The sequence below is a fragment of the Ambystoma mexicanum genome, chromosome 2q (genome assembly GCF_040938575.1).
Source record: "Ambystoma mexicanum isolate Mex_15411 chromosome 2q, UKY_AmexF1_1, whole genome shotgun sequence".
NCBI lineage: Eukaryota > Metazoa > Chordata > Amphibia > Caudata > Ambystomatidae > Ambystoma > Ambystoma mexicanum.
Window position 1 is genome coordinate 150,836,035 of NC_090924.1, and position 24,391 is coordinate 150,860,425.

At 47.2% G+C, this 24,391-nt stretch overlaps 1 protein-coding gene across 12 annotated transcripts in view; it reads left to right on the forward strand.

Moving 5' to 3' along the window:
- The window catches only part of OBSCN (obscurin, cytoskeletal calmodulin and titin-interacting RhoGEF), a 3,169,051-nt gene that overhangs the window by 1,588,414 nt on the left and 1,556,246 nt on the right, over positions 1–24,391 (forward strand). The gene's annotated exons all lie outside the window — the stretch shown is intronic.

Sequence of the window (24,391 nt, forward strand, 5' to 3'; positions counted from 1 at the left end):
GGATTTTGTGGCCTAATGGGATTTGTGTGTTTGTGTGTGTGTGTGTGTGCCAGAGAAGAGGTCTGGGACTGTCTAGCCCCAATCCACACATTTGGTGCCAGGAAGTCTGTTGCTGGGTAGATGTGGTGACCAGTGGCTATCCATAATTGGATAGCCACTGGCTGTTTGAATGATGCAGATCCTTACCATTGGAGGGCTTGCTCCCAGCCCGAACCTTGGATAAAAGGAGGACTCCTGTGACAGTTCGGCAGATCATCGCTGGCACCAAGACTTCCACAAAGACGAGCAGCTCACTGGTGACTGAAGGACAACCCCTGCAGCTGACCAGCACCGACTCCATTGAGAAGCCCTTCTTCTCTGTCTTGATTTCAAGAAGTACTTTATTGATGCTTTGGCCCTTGGACCAATGTGAACCACCAGTATCGACTCCTGCTTGCGGGTCTGTGCCTACTATGCCTTCAGAAGTGTCCCTTGACCAACCAGTGGACTGACCAGCTCTCTCCTAGGCTACCTCGCAACAGCCATCGTCATTCCGAGTAGAGCAGATCTTCAGCTTGTACAACAAGTCGACTGCTCCTGCATTTTCAGCCACCTCACTCCAAGCGAAGATGTGCTGCGGCTGCTCCTGTGTTTGCTGCTGTGCAATCGCCTGTTGCAACGTGACTGTGGTGATTTGTGTCTTCTTTGAGTCCCTGAGGTGTCCCATGGCCGTCTCTCCCACAGAAGTCTTCACTTGGGTCTTCCACTGGAAGCTATTTGGATCCGATTCATAAGTACCATGACTGACAGAAACGAAATCCTGTGAAAGTATCTCCTCTGTCTAGACATCTAGATAACCCTTGCGGTAGGAACAAAGGCAGAAGAACAAGCATGAAATTAAGTCTGGAACCTCCAACAGTGGTATCTGAAAAACTCTGAGCTAAGGGGGCACGGGGGTTCGAGTCTAGCTATCTGTCTTCTCATCCTGTCTCCCATAGGGCACGTAGGGTGTAAAAACATGTCCCTAAATAACCCTGACTTGTTGGGATTGAGTGCAGTACCCATCTGAACTTTACTTTCAACTTTATTTAACTTTTGGAACTCTTTATTCATGACCATGGGCGCTGCTATTACTAAATAAACTTACTTGATAAAGTATTTTTGGGATGTATTTATTTATATAGCGCCTTATGCAAAGGCGCTGTACAAAACCAATTTTACAGTACAATAAAAATGAACAGGTGGTTACAATAAAATAATATAGATTACATTAAAACTCAAAATACGATTAAGGCAGAAGTTAGAAGGTCTTTAGGGCAGAACGGAAGATGTAGTAAGAATGAATAGAGAACAGAAACGAGAGGAAGCACAAGGAAGGAACAGTTAAAAGAAAGTGGTTTTGGCAACGAAGAGTACGAGAGGGGATATAGAAGGAAACAAGAGAGGCAAGGTAAATAGGAGCAAGTCCATAAAGAGATTGAAATATGAAACAGAATAAAATGAATTTAAGCTTAGAGTGAAAAGGTAGCCAGCTGAGAGAGGTCAAGGAAGGAGAAATGGAGTCAGAAATAGGTAGGGAATACAAGAGACGGACAGAGGAATTGAAAATAGATTTAAGGGGAGCTAGACGGGAGACAGGAAGACCAAAAAGAAGAACAGAACAGTAGAGTTATCGAGAGAAAATTAAGGAAGAAATAAGAAGTTTCGTAGCACTGAAGGAAAGGAGAGGTCTGACTTTCCGGATATTAAAAAGATTAAAGTGGGAGGAACAAGATGTAATTGAGATATGATGAGCAAAGGAAAAATTAGTATCATGATGAAGACCAAGGTTGCGGGCAGTCAGGGAAAGGGGCAGATGCGAAGGAGAAAAAAGAACAAATGGAGGGGAAACAGGAGGCGGATAGTATTGGCGGGAAAAAAGAGAACTTCAGTCTTAGATTGATTGAGGATGAGAAAATGGTCCGACATCCAAGTTCTGATCGTATATGCTTTTGAACTGGTGGCTTATGGGCACAAGGCCACAAACCATCTTAGGGATGGACTTTATTAGAATTGGGGAAGCTGTTTTGTGTTGATTCTAACAGTGCTTTATATTTATATGTATCTGAATTACTTAACTGTATTGCACTGGCCATTGTATGAAATGCTCATCTACCTCTCTGAAGGGTGAATGTATATATATGTTTTATAAGAGTTTTGTATGACAATATTTGCCTGTTATTTTTAGCTGCTTAGTGTGTAAACTAAAGACATAATGAATAATAGCATTTGTATACTTTCCCGTCTAACCAGAATTAATGGTGTTGAATCTTGTGGACTCATTGTAGCCCTAGGTCACTCTCACATCCTTCCTGAGACTAAGCCTTTCCACTCTGCTACCTCAGCTTGATTGGGTTTGGCTAACCTCTCAGTGTGTTCCCTGTTCTCCATAATAGGGTGGCCTCCCAAAATCCTCTCACTAGTGCTGATTTTGGTAATCCATCTTAACACTGGTTTACATACATGAAGAAGGTATTAGGGTAACATGTTGTTTGTCAAAGGTTATTATTTATATTTGCAGAGCCTTGGGCATTGACACAACACTGGATAGTTCTATCTATACATATGATTTTGCACAGATACATCCCACATTCTTCCCTTCTAGCTATTTATTCTACTGTAGATGCACCTCAAGTTTATGTCATGAATGCAGACCCATTTGGTTGACTTGATGGTCCTCATTTCAGAACCTCAGTCCATGATTTTTCTTTTTATTGTTTAAAGCGCAGACCTAGCTCGACAGCAGCGGAGCGCTGTACAGAGTGCGGGTAGCCAGCATTTGTGTTGCCATATTTCAACAGTAGCGCAGTACTGTGAGGTCTGTGCGTCGTTATTTGCTGCCATTGGAATTAGTCCTTGGTCAGGTGTTGTTGAAAGAGCCACGTTTTGAGAGATTTGTGAAATTGGAGAATTGTGGGGGCATTATGAGCTGAAACCAGGATCGAGTTCCAGAGGATTGGTGCATAACAAGAGAAGGACTGCTTGTGGGTCCTCTCTTTATGGACAAGTTGTGATTCAAGCTCATTAGTTGATTGCTGCGCGACGAGCATGTGCCACTTAATCGCCAGGTACGCTGGTGTGCTACTCATGACTGCTTTGTAGATGATACAATGCAGTCTTGAACAGTATCCTTGCTTGGCGTGGAAGCCAATGTAGTTTGTGTAGGATGTGGGTAATTCAGTCAAATATCCATGCGCCTGTAATAGGACATGCTGCAGCGTGGTGGACTGCTTTTAGGGTAGCCAAGTGAGCAGCTGGGAGCCCTGTCAGGAGAGCATTTCCCCCATCAATGTGCGAGACCACAAGGGCCTACACTACAGTCTGGAGGTTCTGCAGCGGGATGAAGGGTTTGATTTTTCAAAGGGTAGAGATTCTGAGCCAGTCTATTTGGCCCTTTTTGGCTTTAAGTTTCTGGATGTACAGGCCGCTGTCAATGGTGAAGCCTAAGGATTTTGCTGAGACTGAGAGTTGTAGATCACATCCTTCTAGGTGCATGTCATTGAGCCATTGTTGCACAAGTTGTTTTTAGCGGGCAGTCCAATGAGGACTATTTCAGTCTTGGATGGTTTTAGTTTGAGGTATGCAGTCGACATTCTGAACTGGATGATGGCTAAGTAATCGCAGCAACAAATGATCTTCTGCACAGTATTTACTCAGATGTACAACTGTGCAGCTACCTTTTCCACGATTTTGCCAATAAATGGGAGGTTTGTAATGGCCCGGTAATTGGCTAGATCGTCTGAATCTAGGGTTGGTTTTTTCAAAAGAGGTTATATGAGACTAGTTTTGAGGGTGTCCGGGAATTATCTTTCTGCAAGGGAGGCGTTGATGATGCTGAGCAGTGCATTGAGCTCCGGGCCCGTCAATTGTTTAATGATGGAGGCTGTCATTATATTGTCAGAGTAAGAAGTAGCTTTGAGCGAGGCAATCATTTGTAGGAGATCCGGGGGAAAGACAGGAGACAATTCATTCCAGACGGGCAGTGTGCGTGCTGGGGTGCAGGGGATGCAGAGGTTGATTCGAAGGACTCTCAAATTTTGTCTATTTTTTCAATAAAATATGTGTTGATTCCATCAAATTTTTCCTGAGTTGCTGGTACCTCGGTGTCGGGTGAGGGTTTGTAAAAATGCTTTACTACTTCAATGGTAGTGGAGTAGTAAGCAGCTTTGGCCTCAGTAATCAGACTTCTACAGTTTGCAGTAAGAGATTTAAGGTTTGGTTTTTGCAACACCATTTCTCTAGGACTTGGAGGCTAACTTGGGGTTGTGCCATGGGGCGGATGGTTTTGTCTTTGGCCGGCTGGAATTTGGGGAGTCATGAGTGTCCACCAGTTTCATAGCAGAGTTGCTTAATAATTCAAGGAGGCCCAAAGCTTTCCCTGTGGTGGGGAAGTCTGCAAAGCTTGCTTCCAGCTCATTGACGGGGGAGGTTTTGAATGAGCGGCGTTGAGTGAGGGGGCATTTAGCCTGAACTTTGTGAGCTGCAGTCGAGTTGTTGACTGATAATGGGATGGCGGAGGGATCAGACCAGTCAAGCGGAATAGGGTCTGCACAGGAGATGCAGTGGGGTGATGTGAAGACTAAAGGCCTAATTCACTGAGTGTTTTCCAATTGGGTTTTGCCATTATAAAACACTTCTGTGAATTAGGCCCTAAGTCTAGGGTGTTGCCTTTGTTGTGCGTGGGGGAGAGCACAATTTGCTTAAGGTCCATGGAGCAGTTAGTGCAAAAAGCATGGTTCGAGTGTGGTTATCAGCCTGTGACTCAGGGACGTTAAAATCACCAAGAAAGACAATACTAGAATGTACTAATTTTGCAGAGAGACATTTGGACGCCTTTCAAAAATGGATTGTGTTTGGCGATCCTATCCCATTGCGACAGGGACTTATGTTACAGGATGGGACCCATTCTTGAATTCTTGACAGATGGTAATAAGGATTAGGCCTTCAAGTTTCTACATGAAGGATTTTTGCAGATGGGAAATGGTGTAGTCCTACACCGGCAAGGTTGGATGAAGGCAACAAACTTCCACCCGGATGTTCAAGTCAAGGTCGTGGACATGCCTTTCGACAGATAGGCTCTCTTCAGAAAGAAAGTGGATGACAGCTTACAAGCATAAAGACTAATACTGACACCGAACGATCTTTGAGACCCTGCAACAACGCATCCCGTTTCTCCAAACCATCACAGGACTTTCAGCCTTCCTGTAACTCGCAATCCTATCGCTCCACAACCTATGACTCTGGAGACAGCTACAGAGGAAATTCTCAATTCTACAGAGGGGGAGCCACGCCGACGAGGTGCCCCCAACCAACAGTACACTTGGGTAAACAGGCCTTACCAGATTGCAGAACTGCCCTTCACTTCCACACGTTGGTGGGTGGGCGTCACTCCCAATTCCGTAAAAATTGGGAAAACATCTCCACAGACAAATGGGTTCTGTCCTTGCTTCGGTACAGCCACACCCTAGAATTACTTTTGCAACCACCCAACATACCTCCCTCTCTTTCGGCCTTTGCAGTCCTATTGCTCCATGACCTATGCCTCTGTAGACAACAACAGAGGAAAGTCACAATCCTACAGAGCGGGAGCTGTGCCGATGAGGGTCCTCCCAACCAAGAGGACACTCAGGTAAACAGGCCTGACCAGGCTGCAGAACTGCCTTTTCACTTCCACAGTCCAGTGGGCGGGCACCTCTCCCACTTCCATCAAGATTGCGAAAACATCTCCAGAAAAACAATTGATTCTATCCTTGTTTCGGTTCGGTCAAACCCTAGAATTCCTTTCACAACCACCCAACATACCTCTCGCTCCACAGGAGGAAAGACATCACCTGGCGCTACAACACGAAATACGTGCCCTCCTTTCCAGGGGTGTCATAGAAAGCATCACTCATGCGCAACAGGGTCAAGTAATGTACTGTAGATACTTCCTAGTGAAGAAAAAGTCGGATGGTTGGCGCCCCATTCTGCCTCAAAATTCAGACAGTCCAAAACCTTCCCTATGGTCATGCGATAACATGTACTGAGTCAATTGCAGCAGGGCAATTTTCTTTCCCTGGATCTGGAAGACGCTTATTTCCACATACCCATTCATCGCTGCCACAGAAGACTCTTGCGATACATGGTGCACAGCCTCCACTAGCAGTTAATGGCCCTGCTATTTCAGCCTCAAATCAGCACTGCACGAATAGCCTGTCTCCAGCGGCGGCCATCATCTCAGGGTACTTGGCTGTCAGGGCCCGGTACCTTCCTCAAGCCCAACTACATACCGGGACTATGATAAGCTGCTTATCCTTGCTGGGATTCTCCATAAATTACAAGAAGTCCTGCTTGCTTGCCTCCATACAGATGCTGTTTCTGGTAGCCCTGCTGAACATGATCTCTTGCAGCCCTGCCCCATCTCCCAACAGGGTGAAGGCAATTCTGGCGACCTGCCATCGTTCTGCATTCTAAATTCCTCCAAGGGACGTTGTTTTCCTGTATTCCTCTAATTCAACACTGTTGGTTGCAAATGAGGCCCATTAAAGAATACCTAGATGTGCACTGGAAGCAGATCTCTGGTCCCTGAAACAATGAAGTGTCCATCTCTCATTCCTTCCACAAAGCGCCTCATTGGTGGTTGAGACCCTCCAATCTTACACAGGGTGCCCCTTTCAAGCCCCCAGCTCACCACTGTAACTAAAGATGCTTCCCTGGAAGGATGGGGATTCCAGGCAACGAGCACACCAAAGCTCTATGGTCGCAAGAAGACAAACAGCTACAAATTGAGGGCTCTGTTCTAGCACTGAAGTCGCTCCATCTCCCCCTCCAGGGCAAAGTGTTTTGGGTGTTTTGGGTGTTTTGGGTGTTTATGAAAGCAGGGTGGCACCCGATCTCTACTCCTCTTCATGGAAGTTCAAGTGCTATGGAGTTGGGCTGTGGCTCACAGAATGTTCCTTCTGCCGTTCCATTTGCAAAGCATTCACAATTCAATTGCTGATTCCCTCAGCAGGGAACTCTGCTATTGCTGCATGTGGGAATTGCTTCACGACAAGGTGCTCTCCATCTTCCAAACGTGGGGGTCCTGGACAACAACCTTTTTGCCACCAAGGAGAATGCAAAGTGCAGCAGATTCCTGCAACATGGAAGCCTGGGGGATGCTTTCTTGTTACCATGGCTGAACACACTCCTTTATGCGTACTGGTCATTTCCATTGATTCCAAAGGCCCTCTACTCCTTCACTGGAAGTCAGTGCAGACTGATCCTGGTGGCAAGACAGTTTCTCGAAACTTTTCAGCCTCTCGTCAGCACCTCCCATTCGGCTAACACCAATTTTCAACTTCTTATACTTATACAACAGAGCAGTCGTGCACCACAACCAGGCCTCTCTCAACCTGAAGGCATGGCTACTGCTTCCCTAGAATTTGGACACATTCCTATGCCTCCAAATTGCAGGGACGTCCTTACGAAAAATGGTCCCACCGTCTACAGTTTCATACTACAATAGTAAGTAGAAGCAGTATATCACATGGTGCTCAATGAACAATGTTCATCCTTTGGACTTCCAGCCACAAGATATGCTGTTGTAACTGCTATCACTGGCATGCATTGGCCTGGCACATTCTTCAGTTAAGGTCCACCAGACCACTATATCCCGATTCACCTGCATCTCGGGTGCACCGTCGCTGTGGTCACTGCCAAGTCATGGAATTCCTCAAAGGCATTTCTCATGCATTTCCACCTGTGCTCACACCCGCCCCCGACCCCTGCATGGGAACTCAAGTTGGTGTTTTCTTAGCTTATGGGTCATTGAGCCCTTTCACAAGACGGATATCAAATTCCTGTCCTGGAAAACTACATTCTTGGTTGACATTTTTTTTTTTTAAGATATAAAGATATGTTTATTGATTTTAAATAGGAAGTAACAAGATGGATTAACCCTTTCAAATGGATTGTGTCCTCCCACGTATTCCTCATCTTGTGATAATTTGTTTCGCCAGCTTCGCTGATTTGGAAAAAATAATTCGGCAGAGGGCGTTGTGCTCGAGGTTGTGGCGTCGAATGTCCCTCGACAGGCTCCGTTGGCTTCAGTTCCGTTTTTCCGATTCCTTCGCTCTCGTGAACGGCGCGCTTCGAGATTTTCTGTCAAGAAAATGTCTTCTTCATCGACTGCTTTGACTCGCAAAACTGGGTTTAAGAAGTGTAACGACTGTGGGTCGAAGATGTCTATCACCGATCCTCACTGTATCTGTCTTTGGTGTCTGGGCTCAGACCATCGAACCAGCGACTGTGGCTCCTGTCAGTCAATGACGGAGAAGGCCCTCCGTGAGAAGAAGATTTACACCTTTACCAAAATCGGACTTCTTTAGGTCCATGTCTTCAATTTTTGAAGAATATGGCTCAGATGATGAGGTGGTCACTCCTTTTGGAGTAAAATATGGCACTAGACATGTTCCAGAAGAACTGATCAATCCTGAGACAAAAATGAGAGACCTATCCGAAACTCTGCATTCTGCTAGTGGTGTGGACACATCACCCGAATTGGAGTTTGCTGCACCTGATCCTGCAGAACATGCGGACTCAGGGTATAGGAATTTGATGAGTAGGGTGATTGAATATATGGGTTGGGGAAGAACCTCCACTATGTCTGAAAAAGACGATATGACGGACATTATAGTCCGGGGACCCCGGAAAGACCCAGTTCTCCCTTTCCATAGGGTGCTCCAAATGACAGTTGAAAAGAACTGGGAAAAACCTGATAGCATTGCTGCAGTAGACAGCAATCTCCCAAAGAAGTACAGAACTTCTACTTCTGATCCAGAATACCTGAGTAGACACCTTACACCAGAAAGTCTGGTTATTCAGGCCGCTACTACTTCCAGACAGACAACATACCCAACTATACCGCCGGACAGGGAGGACAAAAAGGTTGATGCCTGGGCTCGTAAAGTTTTTACTTTGGGTAGCATGTCCTTGAAATCGACCAACGTCACCTGTACCTTGGCCAGGTTCACACATACCCTGTGGGAATGCATTTAGGCAGTGTTTGAACATATTCTGGAAGGCGAGGAAAGGGAAGGCTTCTTGAATATAGTCAATGACGGAAAGGAGGCAATGGGGGAATGCTTCCAGTCTGGACTGGATACTGCTGATAGTATTAGCAGATCCATGGCATCAAGCACAGTGCTACGCAGATTTGCGTGGTTGAGAAAGTCAGGGTTTGCACCAGATGTGCAGACCAAACTTCTCAACATGCCCTTTGATGGCTCGAGGCTGTTTGGTAGTAAGGCTGATGAGAGTCTAGAAAAACTACAGACCTCCAAAGTGGCAGCTAAATCTCTTAGTGCCTCCATGAGACAGCCTCAGAAACCCTATTCGGGCTCATTTTCCTGGAGAGGTTGTTCTTTTCAATACTACTCCTCTATTTGTAGAGGAAGAGGACAGGCTTTTCAAAGGGGCAAGAGGAATGTCACTCGTGGTGGATGAGCAAAGACGCCAAAGCCATCTTCAGGAACAGCATCTATGCCCTCAGCCGCTCATGCAGCCACCTCCAAATCTCTCTGAGGTCTTATCATACAAAACACCAGTGGGAGGCAGAATCTCTCAGCATCTGAAAGAGTGGCGGGGCATTACTTCAGATGCTTGGGCACTGAAAACAGTAGCTCAAGGTTACTGCCTTCCCTTCTTAAAAAGACCTCACAATCATCCACCGGGAGCCAGCTCTACCAAAACTCCAGACCCGCTCCTTTTGCAGGAAATTTTAACCCTGCTAGAGAAAGGTTTTCTCATCCCAAAGAAGGACGGAGGATTGAGACCCATCTTGGACTTAAGAAAATTGAACAAGTTCCTCAGGAAGGACAAGTTCAAGATGGTAACCCTTTCTCAGATCCTTCAGGCTCTCCAGCTCCAAGACTGGTTGGTATCATTGGACCTTCAGTATGCTCATGTGCCAATCCATCCCAAGCACAGAAAATACGTGAGGTTTGCAGTTGGCGGTTCTCACTATCAGTTTCGAGTTCTGCCATTCAGGCTGACCTCCGCTCCGAGGGTTTTCACCAAACTGATGGCGGTAGTGGCAGCGAGTCTCAGGAGAGGGGGGATTCACGTCTACCCCTACCTGGACGACTGGCTAATCAGAGCATGTTCTACAGAACAAGCTCAGGAACACCTGTCGACCACCTGCCACTTCCTCCACAACCTGGGCTTCTCCCTCAATTTCAAGAAGTCCCACATGATACAATCCCAACAACTCCAGTTTATCGGAGCAGTCTTGGACACTTCCTCGGGCAAAGCCTCGCCGCCCGAGGTGAGAGCTCTCAACATCCAGCAGATGGTAACAAAATTCCATAAAGCCCAGCATCTGCCGGCCTTTGATTTCCTGAGGTTGCTAGGCCTCATGGCATCCTGCATTTTTCTGGTGCCAGAGGCCAGACTGAGAATGAGATCCCTCCAATGGGCCCTCAGAACTCGGTGGTCCCAATTCTCAGGGAATATGTCAGATCTTCTGCAGGTCCTGAGGGTAGTTGCTCAGGATCTATCATGGTGGGCTTGCAATGACAACATCCTCAAGGGAGAATCTTTTTGGCAACCATGGCCGGAGATAACAGTAGTGACGGAAGCCTCACTCACGGGGTGGGGAGCTCACACCAACGATCTGACAATCAGCGGACGTTGGTCTCCATTGGAGTCCAAACTACACATCAACCTATTGGAGCCGAGGGCAATCAGACTAGCGCTGAAGGCCTTCCTGCCCTCCGTACAGAGAAAGAATGTCCTGATAATGACGGACAACACAGTGGCCGTGTACTACCTCAACAAAAGAAGGGGCATAGGATCACTTCCTCTGTGCAGAGAGACAATGCAGCTCTGGTTCTGGGCAATACAAGAAGGAATCTCTCTGTCAGCAGTTCACCTAGCCGGAGAGCAGAACACGGTGGCAGACGCTCTGAGCAGGCAGAGCACAGTCTCCCACGAGTGGGAGTTAGCTCAAGAAGTCCTTCTGGAGATCTTCGCCCTTTGGGGAACCCCTCAAGTAGATCTGTTCGCAACCACGGTAAACCGGAAGTGCGATCAGTATTGCTCAAGGGAATTTCCCCTGAGAGGAGCTCTAGGGGATGCGTTCGTAGTGGTTGGGATTTTCCCCTGCTGTACACGTTTCCTCCAGTCCCTGTGATTCCTCAAGTAATCAGGAGGTTGAGAAAGTTCAGGAAAACCATGATCCTAATTGCCCCGGACTGGGCCAGGAGAACATGGTACCCGGACCTTCTAGACATGTCCATCTGCCCTCCAGTACGTCTTCCACAAAGAGAGGATCTTCTCTCGCAAGAGGAAGGTCGAGTTCTCCATCCAGAGGTCAACACACTCAACCTTCATGCATGGTTTCTGAGGTTGAGATGCAAGAATTGGGACTTTCTGGATGACGTAATGGAGATTTTAATTTCGGCCAGAAGGCCAGCAACAAAATCATTGTAGCGGTGTCGTTGGAATAAGTTCAGTAACTGGTGCAAAGATAGGGATGTGGTCCCTTTTCAATGTAGCACACCAATGGTACTTTCCTTCCTATTACATCTAGCCAATCTGGGGCTCCAGAAAGGAACAATCAAAGGATATCTTGCTGCGCTGTCCATTTTTAAGCGCTCCTCGGAAGAGGTTTCTTACTTTAAAATACCATTAATAATACAGTTCCTAAAAGGACTTACAAATGTACATCCACCAATACCATTTCATGTTCCAAGTTGGGATTTATATGTAGTTCTTAAATTCCTAACATGTATACTATTTGTGCCTCTGCATTTCTGTCCATTGAGGCTTTTAACACTAAAGACTGTCCTTCTTGTGGCATTAACATCAGCCTGCAGGGTTAGTGAACTACAGGCTCTCTCATGTAAACCTCCATACACCACATTTTACAAAGACAAAGTAGTTCTGAAATGTAAACCATCTTTCTTAGTGAAAGTAGTTTCCGACTTCCATTTGTCGCAGAAAATTGTTTTACCAACATTCTATCCTCCTCTTCATTTGGGGAAAGAAGAGGAGAGATTATATAGGCTGGACCCCAAGAGGGTCGTCAGCTTTTTCATTGCAAGAATGACAAAATTACGTCAAGACGACCAACTCTTTGTGGGCTACACAGGTCGTAAATTGGGTTTAGCGGTGACAAAAAAAACATATCCTGCTGGATTATTCTAGCTATATTGGAATGTTACAGATTAGCAGGAAAAGACCCACCGGATGGGCTACGTGCTCACTCCACAAGGGGAATGGCTACTTCTGCGGCTTTGAAGAGGGGATTCCCTGCAAAAGATATTTGCTCGGCTGCAACATGGAAATCAATGCATACTTTTATCAAGCATTACTGCTTAGATGCCTCCTCCTCCAATGAGGGGCTATTTGCCAGAGCGGAACTTCACTCTGTACATGAAAACAAGAACTAGCACTCCCACCTCCAAATTGGTCACTGCTATGGGAGTCTATCACAAGATGAGGAATACGTGGGAGGACACAATCCATTCGAAGAACAAGTTACTTACCAATTGTAACGTTCTTTCGACTGGATGTTCCTCCCACGTATTCCTCATCGACCCTCCCAACCTACCCCGCAGTACAGTTTATGTTCTCTTACAATTTCCTCTCACGATGGGCCTATCAGTCACAGCATACGCCTGGATGTTCCACGAGTATTTCCTCGAAAAAACAGAACTGAAGCCAACAGGCACGGCTCGAGCTACTTATACAATCAGTGACGTCGACACGGTACGGAGCCCGTCGAGGGACATTCAACGCCACAACCTCGAGCACAGCGCCCTCTGCTGGAAAAAATTTCCGAAGCAACGAAGCTGGCGAAACAAATTATCACAAGATGAGGAATACGTGGGAGGAACATCCAGTCGAAAGAACTTTACAGTTGGTAAGTAACTTGTTCTTCTCAACCTTAAACAACTTTTTTGGTTGCATCCCCGCATTCCTCTATCCCTGCCCCCCTCTATGACCTCCCACCTGCAGGCCAGCATAGATACACAATGGCAGAGACACAAAATAGAAGAAGTACGACCACACACTTAACATAAATCCAGCAGCTTCAGGCGTTGACTGCACCATTGGGCTTTAAAGTCTTGCTTGAGGATTTCATGAACTTTCCCCCAGCCTGTAGCAAAACATGCCACTTTATTGTTCATCGCATACGTTGCCCACTCAAGTGCAACAAATTCACAAATGTTACGTTGCCAGCCTTGCAGAGTGGGAATGTCTGCATCCTTCAATGCTGCGCTATAAGTAGCATAGGAGCTTGCGCACTTCTCTCCAAAATGATTCGACGTTAGGGCATCTCCACCATATGTGGGACCAGGAACCGTCTCCTCCGCAACCCCTCCAGCACATCTTTGATTCAGGGTAGATCCTATGAAGGCGGACCGGCATGTAATGCCATCTGAACATCAGCTTATACCAACATTGCTGTAATTGGGACGACTTAACCCCCCTCTGGGCCATTAGCCAGAGTCTTTCCCACTCGTTCCTGTGCAGCACCCTCCCAACTGTCCTCTCCCAGTGCCCCATGTATGACCATATTGCTCGGGGAGTAGCAGCAGACAGGACCTTATACAGGCCCGATATTAGGCCCCTTTCAACATCATGTGTCTAAAGATTTTTTCCGAGGTGAGTGAAAGGGCGCGCTGCGGCCTTCTTGATGGCTGGTTCTAGCAGCCAATGCCTCATCTGGAAATAGCACAGCCTTTTGGTTTCTCCCACCCCAAACAATTGTTTGCACCCGAGGAAAGGACATACTGCAAGGCCCTGGAACATGTCCCGAAGGATGTGGCATCCCCCCTGTTGCAGGTGTGCGAAAGCCCCAGGATCCATTCCCGAGGAAAAATCTGGATTATTATGCAGCGGAGTAAACGGGGATGGAAACTTTGTGATCTCATACTTCTTGACGAGGGAGTCCCATGTATCGGCCACAAGCTTGGTTATGGTGCTTAGATACAGATGCTGTGCCCTCTGAGGGTGTGGGAGCCACAGAACTTCTCTCAGATCCCTTCTTGCCGCTGCCCTGTCCATTGCTGCACATAGCTTCTCGCCACTACCTGAGAACCACTCCCTAATCATGCAGATTGGGGCGCCTCATAGTATAATTGAAAGTTGGAGAGCGCTAGCCCTCCCTCACGCCTAGGGGACCTGAGTGGGCCACTCTCCCAAATGAAGTGACTGGTAATTTTTCCCAGGTCCCGTAAAAATGCTGTTAGGCACCGCCAAGGGCAGGGCCTGAAAGAGATGAAGCAATTGGGGGAGCGTGACCATATTAACTGCTGCGATTCTGCCTATCCAGGAGATCCTTAAATGTGTCCATTTATTAAGGTATTCTTTAATGGAGGACAGCATGCGTGGGTAATTTGCCTGAGACCACCCCAGGACCTGAGCTGTAATATGAACCCCCAGGTACCTGATCCCCCTCGGGCTCCAGATGAAAGGTGAAGAGGCATTCAGCTCCTCCAGCTCTCTTCCCCTCACCGTGAGGTTGAGCAACTCTGACTTAGCTATGTTAATCCTCAGGTCCATGACCTGCCCGAACTCAGATAGAATTTTCCTGCAAATCCCCAGGCTTCGCAAGGGGCAATATTATGTCATCGGCAAAGGCTGATGCTCTGTGTTGGGCACCTCCAAAGGGACCCCATGTACCTCATCTGTCTCCCGTCGAAGCTGCAACAGAAGCTCTAAATATATAGCCTAGATCAGGGGTGACAAGGGGCAGCCCTACTTCATCCCTCTGCTTAGTCTAAAACACCTAGATAGGGATCCATCAATAGAGAGCCACGCTGATGGGGTGTTATAATTCGCCCCGTACCATACGGATGAAGTCTCCCCTCAGACCCATCTTTTGTATTACCATAAACAAGAATGACCATTCCACCCGGTGAAGGCCTTATCGGCATCAACAGAAAGAAGGACTGCTGGAAGCTCTGTTTTATGGGCCTTTTTCACCAGGTGTGCTATACAACTAATATTATCAAATGTTTGGTGCCCCTTCACAAATCGTGACTGTTCCGGGTGGATCCGATACGGGAGGTTCCCCTCCAGTCTGTTCGCTAATATTTTTGTATACATTTTAGCATCCATATTAGTTAGTGTTATCAGCCTATACTAGATACACCTGGCGGGGTTTTTGTGCAGTTTGGAAATTAGGATAATTTTCTCCTCCATCGATCGCGAAATATGACCCGATACTAGAAAGTGGTTTTATAGACTTGTTTGATGGGGAAGAAGAATTCTCCTAAAGGTTTGGTAGAAGGCAGCTTTATAAACATCCGGCACCAGTGATTTATTAGGGGAAGGGGCGTTGAGATGACCACCGGCACCACCTCTTCTGTCAAACCCTGATGGACTCTGGGTCTGCTATAAGTCTCTGTAGAATCGGGCAAAGACATCCTGAATCTCTTCCATAAGGGAGTGACGAAGACCTTGATCGTCTGTCATAGCTGTTATAGTTTTGCTTTCTGACGACCCCCTCAGCAGCCACGCTAGCGGCCTGTCCGCTGTGTTGGCCTTGGTGTAGTAACGCTGGCGGATGAATAAAATGGACCTCTTCACCTTCTTATTTCTCAAGGCGTTGAGTTGGCCGACTGCTTGGCGATATTCCCTCATCGCGCATGTAGATGGTGTGCCCACCAGACATTTCTTCATTCCCTCGACCTCCACTTCTAACTGTGTCTCTAGGGCCCTGAGGGGTTTGTCCCTTGCCGCCTTTGCTTTAAAAACGTCCCATCGTGTGCTCTCCCCTGTGTCCACCGCCACATTATGGTCATACAAGTCCCTGATCTTGGTCTCCAGGGTCTCCTTTATGACTAGGTCCCTCAGCAGTTCCCCTGGCACTGACCAGCGCCATAGCACTGAATTGCATCCGCTGAGGGCAAGATCCATGATTACCACTGCATGATCTGCTATCCCGAGAGGGCCCACCTCTACTTCCCGCACCCATCCCAACAATGGAGCTGAAAGCCATATGTAATCAATACGCGATTGTGACCCATGTACCATGGAGTAAAACGTGAAGCCCTCCCTATCTCCCTGCAGCCCTCTCCAGACATCCCTAAGACCCATGTTGTTAAACCTGTCCCTCAGTGACCTGGCCACTACTCCTCCCTTATGGGATCCCCCTTGAGTCTCTATCTAGTTCTTGGAACGAGGCTGTGTTGAAATCGCCTGCCATTATCACGTGGCCTCTAGCGAACCTCTCCAGGGTGTTCAACATTTCCTGCAGAAACCCTTCCTGCCCTGTGTTAGGGGCATACATTGAAGCTATCGTGTATGGGACCCTCTCAAGATCCCCCTCTACGAGAATGAACCTCCCGGCTATCTCCCCCATGGTACATCTTACCTTACAATCCACTGTGTCTCGAAAAGCCAGGGCCACCCTGCATGTTTTACTTGGTCCTTAGGCGTGGATAATACGTTAGAATCCCCTCAGTCTCAATCTCGCCTGCTCAGATCTCAGGAGATGGGTCTCTGGAAATGCCAAAATATCAGGGTTCAATTTCCCTGTAAACAGCTTACGTTTCTTCCTTTTGAGTGGCGAATTAAGGCCCCTCACATTATGTGTCGCCCACTTGAATGTGATCTCTACCTAGGGCTCTCTGTCGAAATGTAGCTTGGTCCTCTTTCCCTTCTGCCCCCTCCCCCAGTGTGTCAGTCTCCTCCACCAGCTCCTCTGCCTTGTGGCGCGTACCCTGCACCTGTTCCCACTACTACTAACCCCCCCACCCTAATCCAGTGCCGGTCCCCAACTTCAGGCATTGTCACCCCCAGCCCCTCCACCCCCCACGTTTCCTCCCCCATCCTGACCCCCAACTCCAGGATGTCCGATCCCTCCCACGGCTCGGCCTTCTTCACCCACCCCCCACCCCCACTCTACGTGCGATGCCGCCCTCACGGTAAACAAGATGTAACATCCTCTTGCGATCCCTCCACCCTACTTCATCCCATTAAGTCCCACTACCCCAGCATTCCTGTGCTTACCATGGCCTTGGTCACATCTAGCTCAGTTTCCATTCCCCTGCCCCACTCCCCCACCTGGCCCTGGCCAAGGGCCCCGCAACTGAGCCCTCCGTCTGCACCTCTCCCCATCTGTCGACCACTCCGATGGTCGCGGCCTCAGTTAGTTCTTGGGCCGGGGCTGGTGGTCCTCTCGAGCTTCCTCTCCTAAGTCCAGTTGTAACAGGTCAGCCCCTTCTTGGAGGGAGGTTACATGCTTCTGCTTACCCTCCCACTCGAAGACCAATCCAAAACAGAAAAGTCCATCTATAGGGTATCCCTTTGCAGGCTAGTTCCTTGACCACCGGGCCCATTAGTCTCCACTTGAGCAGTGTACTGCTTGAGCAGTGTACTGCCGGGTAAGTCCTGAAATAGCTGAATTGGGGATCCCGATAGAGCACTGTTCATTCGCTGTTGCTGCTCTCATGATCGCATCTTTTTGCATGTCTCGGGAGGATTGCTCAGGGGCAACGTGTTCGCCTTGGAAGCAAGACGACACAGAGCACCAGTGGTTCGATCCCCGGGTCCGCGCTTAGAAACCTCTCGGCATTAAGTGCGTTATAATAACCTATCCTATCATCTCATGTAGAGTGTGAACGCTGCCAGGACGTCTGACGGCTTTGAGCCAGGACTCCACGACCGCTTCCAAGTTCTGTGAATGCGGTATAAGCCAATTTCCTTTGGGGTGCCCGTTTCCAATAACCCAGCAAATATCAGCTGGACTTTTTTCTTAAAGTCTCTGTCGGTTACTGATTCCACCTCATTTTTAACCATCATATTAATTCTCCTTGAGCGGTTTTCCATATCCTCCATCTGCAGCTCTAGATTTTGGGTGGCCATATTCAGTCGTGTCTTTCTCTACCTCTTGGAGGCCCCTTTCCAGGAGGTTGGTCTTTTCCCCAAGCTGGCCCACTTCCTGCCGTATTTCTGCCAAAACTGAGTTAAGATCCGCTCTCATCACCTGGAATTGTTCGTGGAAGGTTTTGGCCAATGTTGACTGAAGACCGGAATGTAAAATTGCCTGCCCAAGTAAGTCAGCGATTCCAGCCATATCGGAGGTGTTTAGTCAGGAGATGCTCAAAAACTTTGAGAAGGCAGCCCGACCCCCTCGAGGGGAGAAGTCAAAAAGTCATGTCCCTGTCGCTCCTTCGAAGTCTGAAGGTTAAAATCCTGTGTGCCCTCGAACCAAGCCTCTGACCTCTCGAGAACTCTAGAGGTCTTGAGTAGACAACAGGCCTAGTCCTCATCTGTCGAAGACTCCATTGAGTCGGGTGTCAAGTCCTTCGAGGACTCTATCAATGCTGATAGCGTTGAAGCCTGTGATGCCAAAAACGCTGAAGTCATCAACGCTGATAGCGTCGAAACCCTTGATAACAGTGAGGCAAGTCAAAAAACCCTTTAAACCTCTCCCGACAAAGGATTTATTTAAGTAATTATCTTCAGTTTTATGGAACCCCTAATCTTCCTGAGGTCCTCATTTCGGAGGAGTCTAGAATCAAGTACCTCTATGAAAATGTACAGACAGCAAGTGGCATCAATACATCGCCAGAGCTGGAATTTGGCAAGCCAGACCCAGCATAACTTGCAAATGCTTCCTATAGATATTTAATATCTAAGGTAATTGAGTTTTTGGGATAGGCCAGGCCAGCCCCTCCGTTTGAACAGGATGATCTGACTGATATGTTGGATAACGGACCACAAAAGGACCCTGTGTTGCCATTCTACATTGCCCTGCAGAAGAGGGTTAAGGCAAATTGGGAGGCACCAGAAACAAGTCTGGCTGTCAACACAATTCTCACAAAAAAATACAGGCCTTCCAGTAGTGACCCTGAGTACTTATACTTACTCTATACACCCAACACCAGAAAGCTTGGTGGTACAAACAGCATCTTCCATGTATTTGTATTTGTATTTATTAGGTTTATATAGCACTTTACGCCAAAGCGCTTTACAATACAACAACAAGAATACATAGTAACCAAAAAGCAATAAGTTACAAAGACATGAAACAAACCATCAAAACAGTATGTAGATCAACTGACCAGTTCTAAAGGAGCAATGGATAAGAGGAAGAAGAAGGGAAGTAGAAAGGGAGGTCAGTGCGGGGGAAGAATACAGAGATAACAGGAGGAGGGAAGGAGGTAGGAGAAAGAAAGGGAAGAAGAAGGGAAGTAGGAAGGATGGTAGAGATAAAGGTGGGATATAACAGGAGAAAGAGGGAAGTTAGGGCAGGGGTGAAGAAAGAAAGATTTCAAGGAGGCACGGAAAGAGGGGTAAGAGGAAATGGAACGGATGGAGAGAGGTAGGGAGTTCCAGTGATGGGGGGCTAGAAGCTGAAAGGAACAGAAATGAGAGGAAGCACAAGGGGAAGGAGGTACTGTGAGTAGGAAGAGATCAGCAGATCTGAGAGAGCGAGAAGTAGAGTAGAGAGAAAGGAGAGAGGAAAGGTAGGGGGAGCTAGCCCATGAAGAGATTTAAAAACTAGGCAGAGAAAGTTACATTTAAGTTGGGAGTGAAAGGGAAGCCAGCCAAGAAAAGAAAGGGAGGAGGAAATGGAATCAAGAGGTGAAGAAGACAGAGGGTACAGATAGCAGAGTGGTAAACGGATTTGAGGGGAGCAAGGTGAGAGGCAGGGAGTCCAAAGAGGAGAGAGGAACAGTAGAAAAGTCGGGAGAAAATGAGGGAAGATATTAGGAGTTTAGTAGCATGGAAGGTGAGGAAGGAGCGGATTTTGCGAACATTGAATAGGTGAAAGCGGCAGGTGCGAGAGGTAAGAGAAATATGATGGGAAAGGGAGAGGGTAGAGTCAAGGTGGAGGCCAAGGTTACGAGCAGAAGCAGAGATAGGGAGGTTAGTAGGATGAAAGAGAATGAAAGGAGGGAGTTTTGTCAGAGTTGATGGAAAGAAAGTGGGAAGACATCCAGTTTTTTATAGCAGTAAGACCGGAAGAAAGATTTTGGTGGATTTCGGGGGTGAAAAAGGAGAAGGAAAGCAAGTCTAAGCCTAACTCTAAGTTCCACGTCAAAGCAAGCAGCATACCCCACCACACCGCCTGATACAAACGAGAAGCCTTTCAATGCAATGGCAAAAAAGGTGTGTTCAGACAGAAGTATGGCGCTAAATTCAGTTAATGCCACTTGCACACTTGCTGCAAAGGTCTCGTTCACCTTGTGGGACTGTATCTCCATGGTGGCTGAACACATTCCGGAGGGAGAAGAGAGAGACGGCTTCCTGAATATTATGAGAGACGGAAAGGAAGCAATGTGTGAGTCTCTCCAGTCAGGTTATGACTCTGTAGGCAGCATCAGCAGACCCATGACGGCGAGCACAGTCACACACACGTTTGCATGGTTGAGGAACATCTCAGCATAACCTGTCACTCTCTCCACAGACTGGGCTGCTCCCTAAATTTCAAGAAGTCCCACACAATACCTTCTCAATGGCTCCAGTTCATCAGTGCAGTCCTGGATGCATCCTTGGGAAAAACCTTGCCACCCAAGGTGAGGGCTCAACACATATTCTGCAGATGGCCACCAAACTCCAAAGTGCCCATCGTCTTCCGGCCTTCGATTTTCTGAGGTTGCTTGGCCTCCTGACATCTTGAATTTTCCTGGTGCCAGAGGCTTGTCTGAGAATGGATCCCTCCAATGGGCTCTCAGAACACAGTGGTCTCAATTCTTGGGCAAGATGTCAGATCTGCTTCAGTTTCTGAGCAGGGTCGCACAGGATCTCCTGTGATGGGTCTGTGAGGACAACATTTTGAAGGGAGAACCTTTTTGCCAACCATGGCTGGAGATAACAGTAGTTATGGACGCTTCACTCAGAGTGGGGAGCCCATGCCAACGATCTGACAGTCAGTGGTCGTTGGTCTCCATCGAAGTCCAAACTACACATCAACCTTTTGGAGTGGAGGGCAATCAGACTTGTGCTGAAGGCCTTTCTGCCCTATGTACCGGGAAACAATGTCCTGATAATGATGGAAACACAGTGGTTATGTACTACCTCAACAAGGGAGGAGGTGTAGGGTCACTATCACTGTGCAGAGAGGCAATGCAGCTCTGGTTCTGGGCAATGCAAGAAGGAATCTCCCTATCAGTTGTTCACCTGGCCGGAGAGGAGAACATGGCGGCGGACACTCTGAGCAGGCAGAGAAAAGTCTCCCACGAGTGGGAACTAGCCCAGTCCTTCAAGAGGTCTTCACCCTTTGGAGAACCCCTCAAGTAGACCTGTTCACGACCAGTGTCAACAGGAAGTGTGAGCTGTTCTGCTCCAGGGAATTTCAAACAAGAGGAGCTCTAGGAGATGCGTTCGTAGTGGACTGGGAGTTTCCACTCCTGGACGTATTTCCTCCTGTCCCCGTCATTCCTCAAGTAATCAGGAGGTTGAGAAAGTTTGGAAAATCCTTGATCCTAATTATGCTGGATTGGGCCAGGAGGACGTGGTACCCAGACCTTCTGGACATGCCCATCTGCCCTCCAATTCACCTTCCACAAAGAGAGGAACTTCTCTCGTGAGAGGACGGTCGGGTTCGCCATCCAGTGGTCAAGACACTCAACCTTCATGCATGGTTTCTGAGAGGTTGAGATAGAAGGATGGAGATGTTGCTTTCAGCCAGAAGGCCAGCAACGAAGTCCCTGTATCGCTGCCTTTGGAACAAATTCTGCAGCTGGTGCAGGGAAATCAATGTGGACCCTTTACAGTGCGATACACCTATGATATTGACTTTCTTATTGCATCTGTCTAATCTGGGGCTGCATATTGGAACCATCAAGGGATACGTGGTGGCGCTTTCAATCTTTAATTGCACGTCAGAAGAAGCTTCAGATTTCAAAATGCCATTGATTATTCAATTTCTAAAAGGACTCACAAAAGTGTTCCCTCAGTCACATTTCTGGTCCCAGTTTGGGATTTAAATCTAGCACTGAAGTTTCTTATGTGCCCTCCCTTTGAACCGTTGAGTAGTCCGCTAAGACTGTTGACTTTTAAAACCATTTTATTAGTTGCTTTGACAGCGAGTAACAAGCTTTATCAAGTAAACCATGTATAACCTTTTATAAGGACATGGTTGTCCTGAGAGTTAAACTTTCTTTGCTTCCTGAAATAATATTGGACTATCACATCTCTCAAAAAATTGTTCTGCCAACATTTTATCCACCTCTGCACCCTGGTAAGGATGAAGAAAGGCTACACAGGCTAGACCCTAAAAGGGTACTTAGCTTTTATAAATCACGAATGGCTAAAATAAGACAAGATGATCAACTTTTTGTGGGGTACATCAGGCACAAATTGGGTCTGGCGGTCACCAAGCAAACATTATCCAGATGGATAATCCTAGGCATCACATAATGTTACAGGCTTGCAGGAAAGGATCCCCAGAAGGCCTGAAGGCTCACTCCACAAGGGGCATGGCTATGTCTCCTGCCTTGTAAAGAGGGGTGCTGATTAGTGACATTTTTGTAGCAGCCACCCGGTCCACCATTCATCCCTTCACAAAACACTACTGCATGGACTCTGCTTCAGGCCAGGAAGGAGGATTTGGAAAGGCGGTTCTGCATTTTATCCTTGACAAAATCTGAGAACTATGTTTATGATTAGAACATTCTTACTCCCTCCTGCAAAACTTACACTGCTTTGGGAGTCTATCTAAAGATGAGGAATACATGGGAGGACGCAATCCATTTGAAGAACAAGTTACTTGCCGCTGGTAACATTCTGTCGACTCGATGTTCTTCCCATGTAGTCCTCATCCCCACCCTCCCATCCTACCCTGCAGTAGAATTTCTGTGCATTACACTTTGCGCTCCTTCATCGCCTGATACTGTCTTTGACACGCTAATGCCAGTAATCCATTGAGAAGTAATGGGTGCGACGCATGCTATTTATACCTTGAGACGGAGACCCTTGAGGGACATTGAGTCGGCGCATCAACGCACAGGGCCCTCTGCCGAAGTAGTTAACGCTGGGAGGGAAGATATCTAAAGATGAGAAATGCGTGGGATGAACATCCAGTCAAAAGAACATTACCAGGCTAAGTAACCTGTTCTCCTTTTCAGTGGGAGATCTGACATTACATTCTTCTGCTAAGTGCCCATAGGAATCTTTTATTCACTGAAAGAATTTGACTGCTTCTGAGCTGCTGAGAACATGGGTTCAAACTCAATAACTTGGCTCCTCCTGTTTTTCTTTTCTTACTCTGAGGAGCTGCTACTTGGTGCAAAAATGTTAAAACAAAACTTTTTACATGAATCTCTACTCTTAGAAGAACTGCTCTGCTGGCTTAGGCAACTTGTGCTGCTGTTGTAGAAGGTTTACTGTTCTCTCTGCTTACATGTGTATGCTTTTTGTTCCGGCGCTACCCGCGTCCTTCTATTTGTGTCAAAATATAGTGGTTTTTCTTTGAGGTTGTCACTGCGCTGACCACACTAGAAACAGCAGAAAAACTTAACAGCACGGCCTACGCTGTGACCGCTGCTCCTCACTTCCCTCTCTCCCACACAAGGAAGAGAAGAATTGTGTGGCAACCACTGCTCACAAAGATTTGCACACTGGAAGTACTCAACGCTGTCTGGTTTCTGGGGAAACTGAACGAGGGAAGCACAGGATCCTTTCCTTGAACTTGTTTTGATTTTAGGCCCAACAAACTGGAGCCTGAGGGAAAAAAACAGTACTTCACAGCTGGACTGTCATCAATGAAAGGCAGTTTAGAATGTTCTTCAACTGCACTCTGTCCCTCCCAAGACCAATATAGATGCAGGCTCCCATCCACTATCTTTGCCAGTTAATGTACTCTGACTCTGAATTTCAAGAGTTAAGGGAACCAAAAACACACAGGAGATTTATGAAACAAATAGAAAATTAAACAAATAAATTTAACAGTCAACACACATTCCACTGCCCATAGTGTCTCCTTGCCCCTGACCCTTATGCCTAATTCCCATTGAGGGACCTGACACCGGGAAAGCATCCCCCGCCGGCTATAATCCTTTTAGCAGCCTTGATTGGGAGTGGGGGGTCAATTCAGAGCAGAGAAGGGGGGGTGGGGAAAAAAGTGAGGTGGGCTGCCATGATAGACTTGGTTTTTAAGGGTTGAATTCCATATTATGGGTGAATTCAGCAGCTCTCTGTACATTCCCATTTGCTTATATGCTTGTATGCGAAAGTATGCTGTGTGGCAGTTATTCATATTCACAGACCGCAAGAGGAGAATTTGCAAGTAACATCGGGTGCGAGGGCTCATCTGAGTTGCATTGAGAAAAAGTCACACAGCACTCAAAGTGAATAAAAAAGACAAACAATGGCATATGCAATACACAAATGCAATATACACTTGTTTATTCAACTTGTTCATAGTACAAGCTTTACAAACATATTT